We start from the raw sequence: 11,013 nt of genomic DNA on the forward strand, positions 1-11,013 counted from the left end.
TTAATTACACCATTAATATTACCACTTTGACCTAAATACTAAGGGGTGACCAATTACTAATAAGAGGTCCACTAAAAGTCAGGTCGAATTCCGGTGAACGGTTAACGACTGAGTCAACTCCGGTTGACTTTTTTCAAACTTCAACATCCAAATTTTCGAGTGCGACAACTTCTTCTTCCGGTATCCTATTTGCGCGTTCTTGTATTCCATTTCGCATAACCTTTCAATATCTATCTAGCGGTACTAATTCGTGTTTAGATCATTGTTAGATTAATTTCTATTAATTAGCATTCGTGTTAAACTAATCGAGTTATTATTGGCTAAACCGTCACTTTACATGTCTAATAGCGTTGACGATCTTGAGGGTCTTTACATTAAAATCAGGAATTTAAACAGAGAAAGTGATGATGAAGTAGGAGGGAGAGATAAACATAATTTGCTTCAATTTTTACTTCTTAAATGGTCTCGAAATTATCGCGAATTGATCTTGTTTGTCTTTGTTTCCCCAAAATACATCATACCCAATTTGAATCATAAGTAGATACAAAGAAACCCCATGATTAATAAAATAAAAAACTCGCACAAAAATCCTTCGATCCTCATTCATGTCTACAGACCATAACACTAACTCTCTCCATCTCATGTTCCAACGATGATTTATGTTAGGTATAAGATGAATGGGTATATCCATCACAACCATTTGTTTGATTGACCCTCGCAAATTAAGACACGTATTATATCTCTATCTGGACGTTGGGAAAATATGGTAATAACTTGACACTAAACGTCTAGTTTAGGTATCATCCCTTAATTTTCTAAATGTTGGGTATCAAACTAATGTACTGGTCATTTGCATGAGTACCAAACATTAATTACCCCCCAAAATACCTAATAACTAATAATCTACTGGTAAGTTTGCCACAAATTGAGTTTGATAAATGATGGTGAAAATAGGTTTTTATGGTTAGGCAATAGTGGTACTGGTGATAAATTATGTTGACTGGTTTAGAGATGATGATTAGGCTGTTGATACCAGAGGTGTTAGTTTAAAGAAAAATTTTCAGAGATATTCAAAGTTTTCATCTTGATTATCATAAGAACTGTACTACCATTTCACTATTAATTGTGCAAATGAATTTGATGAATCAAAAGGGATGGTGGTGGTCTCTGTTGGAAACAATAACACAAAATTAAAATCAGAATAACTGATCTCAAATAGCTGAGTCATGGTCTAGGTTTCTATCTTTAATGTGTTTCACGACTATGCTTTTTGATTGTGCTAGCAGTCAATTCTTGTCGAAAACCCTATGTGATAAAACAACCGATAACTCTCTTGTTCGATTTCTCTACATGATGAGAAATCGAACTAACAACTACTGTTTCCAACACTAGCCTAGAACTCAAAATAGATGATAAATGTTATGTATTCATCTTCTCCAAAAACTGGTCTTTTATAACTCAAAAGAAATCAACGTGGTTTAATGAGAATAAATTTCGCAATTAGTGCCGCTGAAAATCCTCGATAACAGTCATAAAACAGCAAAAATATAATCACCAGACCTCCCAAGACCTCTCCAAGGATAATGTAATGTAATATAATAGTACATATACCCAAGTCCATAGTGTGGGAGCCCAAAATAATACCATCACATTATTTCTCTAAGTTTGATATAATATTACAAAACTATGTTTTTAAATATATATCCCAACAATCTCAATCAAAATAATGGAAAAAACTGAAATGAAAAAGTGATACATTTTTATGATGTAATTTTTATAACATTTCGGTAAATTGATCAATATCCAGATGAATTAGTTGTGATGGGTTAAATACTTTTTTCCAACATATCTGCTGACAATTAGTTAATTGAATAATTGAAATTATTTTTAATATTAATTATATAGGTAACGACCTGTCATGCCAACGGTTCGACTTGACCATAAGATTTTTGAATAAAGTTTATGGATATTGGATGAGCAGTCTGAAAGATTAATTATTTTTAATTCTTACATCATTTTGAGTCACTTTGGACTAAACTATAAGTATTTAGACTGATTGTAAATCAGGTAGGCTATTTGTGTATATTCCATATTTCAATAAATAAAGGACTAATTTGTACCTAGTTGAATCAGTCAGGACAAAGTAGTATATTTGGATGAGAATTTGGACTAAACCGTGTGTTTCCTGATTTCATACTAGTAAAACAATAAACACTAAAAAGATAACGGGAACATGCGTTGAATATACACCTAAGAACCCAGTGATTTATACTGCCAAAAAAAATAAAAATTGGTATAGGATTATTAATAGTATTGGATTAATGTTCTTGATAATCAGATGAATATCTTTCCAATTAATGCCAAGGGATTGTGTAATATTTTGCTTATTGATTATGTTTATCAATGTTATAAATATGGGTCTCAAACTATTACAAATGTACATCTAGTACTCACCTCGACGAAGGAAAATAAAAATACATCATTTACTTTGTTTGTGATGGCTACTTCTGATTTCAAGCGTTCGAGTCTTGTTTTCCTTCTTCTTACGGCTCTATTTTTCCTTAGCCAAGGTACTTTTTAATGATCAAAATGAATTGGTTTGATTATTTTTTGAAAATGATATTGTAATAGTATGATTCTTCTCATTATCGAAAGTAAGAAATGACCTTTGTATGTTTTTCCTCTTTATAGCTAGCAGAGACATATCAGACTTAGGAGAGGAAATTGCTTTAGGGAGCAGCAATATTTACTTTTCAGGATGTCGCCCAAGAACATGTGAAGGAATAGGAAAATGTTGGTGTTGCGTTTACGAAAAAGACATGTACCATGGATGTGCCAAGGAGAAGGATGGGTGTATATCTAGATGCCATAAACCACCACAAAGAGCTTAATCATTAACAATTATCAATACTTATTTCTATCAAAGTTTAATGGTAGTAAAGTATCCTTACTCGTCATCCATATTAGCTAGCATGTAATACATCTCAATGTTATCAATAAAAGGGAAAATTTCCTTAAGAAGTTGTAATGATTTTCGAATAAACGAGGTATGTTATGATTTTTGCTAGCTATAAGAACAGTATTCCTAGTGAGAAAATTTAAAACAACCAACGTTAACACTTTTTCCTTTCTTCATTACTGTTTTTCTCAACAAGTTACCAATAGCTTTTTTCTTCCATTTTTTTCATCTCAGGGGCTTGTGAATTGAGATTTCTAGATACTCCTAAAGGGATATATAATGTCTTGATAAAATAAGATCTAGATATTTTTTTAAGGTTATAAAAATCCGGGCTATTGAATAGAGATATTAAGAAAATCCCTAGAATCATATTTTATTTGATACATATTTTCATAAAATTTTTGGAATCTTATATGTTAATGGATGTAAACTTTGAAATCAAATATTTGAGGAGATTTTGTATGACTTTTTAATTCAGTCTTCAATTAAATCCCTCAAAAATAGGTGATATTATGAGAGGCTTCATTTCTAGATTTTTTTCGTTTTTGTTTTTATTTACTAATAAAATAAAATATTCTTTAAAATAATGAGGAAAAAAATAATTGATGTTTGTGACTACCCAAAACATATAAAACTTTATTATCGTTTAATTTTGTATCTAAGAATTTACAATCATATCAATAAGAAAAATAAATGAGTTTTAGTCGTCTTTTTGATGATCACAAAATCTTTTTATTTTTTGATGGTATATTTATATGAAAGAAAAAAATAACTTTAATTATGTTTCGATGGTAAAAAGTATCTGGTTTTTATTAGTTGATCAATATTGTTGCTACAATTAATATGCGAAAACTTTCTGTAAATATATGAGATTTTTCTCTACAAGTCTTTCGTGAAATTTACCAAGTGTCTCTCGATGTTTGTTTTCCTGAAATCGTTCTTTTCTTTCTTTCTTTCTTTCTTTCTAAAATATTTATTTCTCTCTTAAAGTTCACGAACTTACAAAAACTCTCTTAAATTCTCTCAAGGTACAAGTCTTTGAAAATTTCTACGAATCTTAATAGGCTAATCCATGGAAGATTTGCTTAGACTTCCAATGAAAATTCACAGTATATGTGGGACTAATTTAGGTTAGATAAAATGCAATTGATTATTTTAGTTGATTGTATTTTTCCTGTAAAATTTAATTTTAGTTTCTATGGATATGGTAAATTAGTTCATTTTTCTTTTATGCACACTCTTTCAGTGATTTGTTATAGCTTGAAGGGCATTTATTATTGTCATTTATCTTTTCTCTTCAAATGGCGGAATAGGAATTCAGACATCGTCTTCTCAAATCTCATTTGATTTTTATGTGAATATATCGTTGTTTTTTTTGTACTTGTAATACTTGATGTTTGTGTTATTTTTTTCATGTTTTTCATCTCTGATATATTAGATAAATGCTATGAAACTAATAAATTTACTCCTAAATTTTTCTATATGGTCACCTGCCTACTTTAACATAAAATGCATCTATTTCCAACATATCATTGTTACGTGTACTTATTTATTTATTTATTTGATGGGATGCCTGTCAGAGGAGACAAGCCAAAGCAACAATTAGAAAAGAAAAAAAAAAGGAAAACTATAAACTAGCTAGAGTCTGCATTGATGATAGAGGATGTGCAACAAAGTTTGCATATTTGTTAATAAATTTGTAGTTGTCGGTTGAGTTTTAGCAATTGTCATAATTTCAAGGATGAGCTGAGCCATTCTCCAAGGGATTCGATAAGGTAGCTCGGTAAATTCCTGAACAATAGCTTAAGGTTCCACTTACAAGTCTTTTTTTTTCTTTTTTTGATCGGTTAATAAGAAAATTTATTGAAAAGAGGAACTTAAAAGGAGTACCTCAACCCAATGAGTACAACCGAACAAAAAGGGAAACCAAAAGGGGATTCCATAACCAAAACAAACAAAAGCCACGAAAATTACGGATGCCTATATAAGGAATCACATAAATAAATCAACATATTTGGCGTAAGCCCTAACATTCTTGTGTTCCTTTCGGTCCAAAACAAAGCTTGTAGTTTGACGTCTCTAATGAGGCTTGCCAAATTTTTCTTTTTGTTATCGAAATTTCTTGCATTTCTCTCATTCCATATGCACCACCATATAGAAACCGAGATATTATTTCATATTATACTAAGCCTTTCATCTACCGAATTACACTTCGAGCCTTCATAGATGTAGCAACACTAGGATCATATGTCCACTGAAAGTGACATCCTTCAACAAAAGAATCCCATATTCTCCGATTCCCCAACATTCATAGAACAAATGAAAGCACGATTCATTATCTTTCTCACAAAAATGACATTCACTAGTGACATCCATACCTCTTCTTAAAAGTTTCTCCACCTTTATATTCCGATCATGAGAAAAAAGCCAAAAAAAGAAATTGATTTGGTACGGGTACTCACGGCTCTAAACAATATTGGTTGGATAATCCGGATCACCTTGATTCCCTTTTTCTCGAATTCCATCCTTAACCATATATTGACCATGTTCACTTCCAACCCATATTTGGGTATCCATCACACCTTGTTTGAATAGATATAGAAGAAATAAGGTTAGATATATCTAAGACTACATTTGAAATATTTTGAGAGTATGTTTGTCTAGACATAAATTTCCATCTTACGCCACCTTCCGTAACTTCATACATATTATCCACCACACTCTTTTCATTTTGAAGATCCACAACCCAAAGGAAACGCATCACACAATTTTCCGTCACCAATCCAAACATCTTCCCAGAATTTAGTTTCATTTCCCCGCCAATTTTGAATCTTATATTTTTATTGGAATCTTCGAGCTCTTTGTAAATATTAACCATGAACTACCGCATTTTGAACCTTTGGGTTGTAGAGTTTCCCACCGGTGGACGTTTCACCACATTTCCCAACCATAGTCTTTCTGCACAAAGCATCTTTTTCTGATCCAAAACGCCACCACCATTTTTTTAGCAAATCCGAATTCACTTGCTTAGTCCTACTAAAACCTAGACCACCTTTCTATGTTAACCGTTGTCCACTTGACATTATGAACCCTTTTCTTGTTAGAATTTTCATCCCATAAGAAATCTCTCACAACTTTATCAATTTTCTTCGACACGGAGCAAGGAGCTAGAATAATAGAGAGGTAATAAATTGGTAGGCTAGCCAAAACACCTTTGATGAGAGTTGACTTACCTCCTCTACAAAGAGTTTTTCCGTTCCAATAAGAAATTCTTTTAGCAAAAGTTTCGAGAATTTTTTCCCATTTTTGTAAATCTCCTACTTGTCTCTCAAGGGAAGATCAAGATAAACATAAGGAAAAGTAGCATTCTTGCAACCCAACATGCTAGCAAATTTTTCAATTCCCTCTTCAAGCGCGACCCCAAATAAACTAGTCTTCAATAAATTTATCTTCAAACCCGAAGTCTCCCCTTGGAAGATAATCTGGGAAAAAAATTATCTGGGAAAACCTCATTATAGAGAAAGTATTTTCTTCTGGCAGAAAAATATTCTCTTCTTCAATGTCTTGGGAAACATGAGACAAGGACATTGTTTCACTGCATAAGTGGTTACCTTGCAAATGTCTCATAGCGACATCACAACTGTCCGTAACATCGCTGTATTCAGCATCGACGTTAATCTTGATCATTCCAGCAGGTGAAGGTTACCACAGGGACACTATAGTTTGACTACCTATTTTATTAGACCTTATAGTCATCTCAATATTATTGTCTTCTTCATAGTAATAAAAGTTGATAAACCAGAATAATACATTTCGAATAATAGCTTCAATTTTTGTATTTTTCTTCTCATAAATAGGATTATTGCGGCCTTGCATATTACTCCCTGAGTCCCAGTATACAAGCACCCGTGAAGAATGCAATTAGAAGCCATCTTTACAAAGATGATATCAATTGAGGCATCTTAATTAACATTACTACAGGTATTTTATTGTCATCAGTAGTCGAAATTATTGAAAAACGTTTGTTTTATAGAGAATCTAAAACTCCATTGTGAACACATAAATCACGAGGGCTAATACGTGTTCACAAACAATGTTCGCACATTCTAAAAACTCTTGAATTAAATGGCACATGTGATAGACACATTTTTGTGTCTAATTTGATCTCAATACTATATATTGTTGGCACTCGATTTTGTACTAATTTTGTTATTTTATGTATTTGTAGGTATTTTTTGGAAATAAACATTTTTGGAAAATTCTGCTCGAAAAGTTGATTTTGTCACCCGGAGGACAAGTGTTGTTCGGACTCTCGCTTTTGGATAAGGGGTAACCTAATTACTAAGGGGCACCCCCAGGTCACCCCAAGGCAGCTGCTATTCGCACCCAAGTTCTGGTTAGGGGGAGGACATCTTCTTCCCAAATTCAAAAAAACAAAATTGGCGGGAAAAAATTGTTATCAACTGGCAGATTTAGGGTTGGAAGTTTGGAGGGGATTAAAGGAGATTCAATGGCCCAAATTAAATGGGTTTGTTCCTAGGGCCTAGATAGAGCTGGTATGGGTGTTGGATTCGGTCAAAATTGGTTAGATAACCGGTGGTAATCAAATCAGGAAAGATATTCTAAAATAAGAAAAATATTCTATTCTTGGAATTCTTGGATGGAAGAGACGTGCATGGGTTGATTTTATTGGCTGGAAACAATCCCTACAGCTCAAGGATGACGCGTGAGAAGAGATAAAACATGGAACAATCCGTAACAAATCAGAGAATTAAAGAAAAAAATATCGGGAATATTTTCATTCACTACCGAGTAATGGGAAGATTTTTTGGATTAATGGAGGAGATTCAATGGTTCAATTACGTATAAATATGTTACTAATGTGCTACAGAGAGGCTGTCGAGAGTTTGGGGAGGTTTGGAGGAGAGCAGAGAGGCGCAGGAGGAGTTGCAGAGAAGTTACCTGCTGCTGCTGCTGCTGCTGCCATTAACACGCCTGAAGAACACGAAGAACGGACTCGCAGCAGCAGTCGTTCTTCAACAGTGAAATCGACTGTCTATTGTGGGTCGTAGTTCTTCAACAACAACAGCACCTCAGATCTGTCGTTGATTCTGGACGCCTACTGTGGGTCGCAGAGTTCTGTTTTACATCAATTTCTTGTATTTCTCTTCATTGTAAAACACTTTTGAGCATCAATGAAATATTTTGAGAGCATTTTTACTATGATGAGATAAACCCCAACACTGGGACGACGGAGGAGGCCAAACTTCATACTTGGGGTAATTTTATTTAATTCTATATTTACTTTTTGCACCAATTTTAATTGAATTAAGATTTTAATTAATTATTTGTGATTTCATTTGATGGTTTATGCTTAGTTCTAGGGATTTTTGATATGCCATGCTTAAGAAATACAAGTAATATTTTATAAAATCTACTTTGGCAAAGAATAGAGTTAATCTTCATTTTGTTTTAAATTATAATTGCCTAGAATTAATTTCTGAACCACTTGAAAATGAAAAATGGCCGAATCTTTAGTCCCAGTACCTCTCTACCAATTTGTCTATATTTGTATATATATTTATTTTCTAAAAAATTATCCTTCACAAGTCTGAGAGTTTGAACCTCATTACTACAACCACGGAAAATCTTTAATCAACATGCATAAAATAGATGATACTATCGGTTCATCGACTCAAAGCCCTCGGGCTCATCACTGCCTAGTCGAATAATATCAGGAAAATGATCGTATGAAGAGTAAGACTACCAATACGAACATAAATACGAATCATAAGGGATATGCGATGAATATAAAAGTGCTGAAATATTAATAAGATGGAGATATACGTGGTTCGGCACTAAGGCCTACATCCACTGGGGTTGGTGTTTCACTATGTATTGAATGTTTACAAAGACGAATGAATTTTAATATATACATCAATCTGCGGAAGCAGGGGATTTACCTACTCTTTTTATTTCTCTCTCTTATGTTCTCTTATAAGGATTGTGGATTGGTCGACCCCTTTTCTCTTGGTGGAGAGGGGTATTTATAGGGTTGAAACGTGGTTCCTACTTCTGAGAAGCCGTTGCAACCTTATCTTCTTGTGCTTTGTGTCCATCACGGAGAGGTCTTCGTCCTTTACAATGCCCCCTGCGTTCCATGCTTGATCACGAAGGGTTGTCCTCGTTCGTCCTATGGGTTGATTGACACGGACGCTGCTCAGAGTGTTTAATGCGGGTAGTTGAGACGTTTGCTCGTGTCATACAAGTGTCTTCTGCCCCTGTCACATCCGTGTCAGTTAGATTTCTCTTCCCCGTTGATCTTGGCTCTTTCTGGGGATAAGAGAAAGTAGATCTTTGGGAGCTATTTGGTTTCTATGATTGTTATAAGATGAGAATTTTTAATCTCCTTAAAATTCATTCTTCAACCTAATTTCTGGTATTAGCATCACCACCATTATCAATCACCAATATTACCACCGTCCCACCTTTCAATCAATTTTCCTAACCTTAATCAATGGTATAGCCCTTCTCTGAATGCCCGCATACTCCAACTAAAAAAAAACCTAATATCTTCTAATCTTCTTCATAAATCAAAATATCTTTCACCTAAAGAGAAAAAAAATAAATTAAATGTAGCGCCCCCTAACCTAGCAGCTGACAAATCCAAGAAATTAACTAAATAAAGAGGCACTAAGAATCTAAATCAAATACCTAAGCATTCAATATGAAATCTGCTACAGAACTTAACCCAAAAACTAGCCCCACTCTGATATATATATATATATACATATATATATATATATATATATATATATATATATATATATATACAAAACATCTCTCAAATGATACATATTCAATAGCGAGTTGATTTATAAATGAATATAAACACAAAATAAACATAGCGGAAGCGGTCTAAATAACGTAATCAACTCCTCGAAGCTTTCGCTGCGCAACTCTGATCTGTCTCTAAAACTGTAAGTGGGAATGGGTGAACACATCATCCCTAAAAAGGGTGCCCCGTAGGAATAACAACTAGCTTTCAAGTAAACATTAATATGATTCGAGAACAATGCAGGTTATATCGAAAGTCGATAATACGCGGAAAGACAATAAAACACAAAGTAGAAACTTCTTCAAAGACATTCATAAATAACAATAAACATCCATGTATGAGATGTGTGTTGCCGCAAATATGGAAAGAGTAATATTGATGCCAATTCCACACCGAGTAGGTAATACTGCATTGTATCCCTATAGCCATAGAATACTGTATATATAAACGAAGAATAATATTGCGGTGTATCGCCCTAGCCGTGTAATAATGCGGTGTATCGCCCTAGCCATAGAATACTAATATTGTGTCGGCACACATCTCATACCACATAGAGCACACAAAGATATCCATGAATTTCACAACACAAAGATTGATTTGTAAAAAGATAATTAATACAAGAGAGTTCGTTATCGATTCCCACCTCTTTTGATGACAAGCCTCGCGCACCTCGATATCCATGATCCACTGGTTCATCCTTTGAATCGATCGTTGTTAATAACTAATTATTAATCACACAAGCACTCTAAGAAATCATCCAAAGGTTCATATAAGACCCATATCACAATCTCATACAATTCTTTAGTTATATGCTGAGTCCAATATCCAATGGTTCTAGTTTTATTAATGATTCTATAACATGGTATTACGTGTTCTGGGCACAAATTAATATATACTTATCCAAATAGGGTCATATTCGGTATCATAAGAAAGCCCTCGAAAAATTCTACAACTTTGCAAAAGGAACCGAAAGCTAATTCGGACCATAAAGGGTCCAAAACGACAAAATACTAAATTTGGTTCTAAACCTATCCCACTGGGCTAATCCGGCACGGCCCACTAATCCGGTCAACTACCCATTTTCTGACCCATCGGGTCAACCCACGACCCGACCCAATAACACGTTTCTATAACCCATGACCCGACTGACTCGGATGACTCACTGACTTGACTGAGTCAGTATCTAACTGGGTCATCTTCCTTACAGAACTCAATT

The 11,013-nt window shown here is 33.9% G+C and overlaps 1 long non-coding RNA gene across 1 annotated transcript; it reads left to right on the plus strand.

The window, feature by feature from the left end:
- Positions 1 to 2,445: 2,445 nt before the first annotated feature.
- LOC113328761 lies at positions 2,446 to 3,073 on the plus strand. The gene is made up of 2 exons (XR_003349544.1): positions 2,446 to 2,570; positions 2,692 to 3,073. It is a non-coding gene; the product is annotated as an uncharacterized LOC113328761 (long non-coding RNA).
- The last annotated feature ends 7,940 nt before the right edge of the window (positions 3,074 to 11,013 follow it).

This window comes from Papaver somniferum, unplaced genomic scaffold (assembly GCF_003573695.1).
Source record: "Papaver somniferum cultivar HN1 unplaced genomic scaffold, ASM357369v1 unplaced-scaffold_114, whole genome shotgun sequence".
NCBI lineage: Eukaryota > Viridiplantae > Streptophyta > Magnoliopsida > Ranunculales > Papaveraceae > Papaver > Papaver somniferum.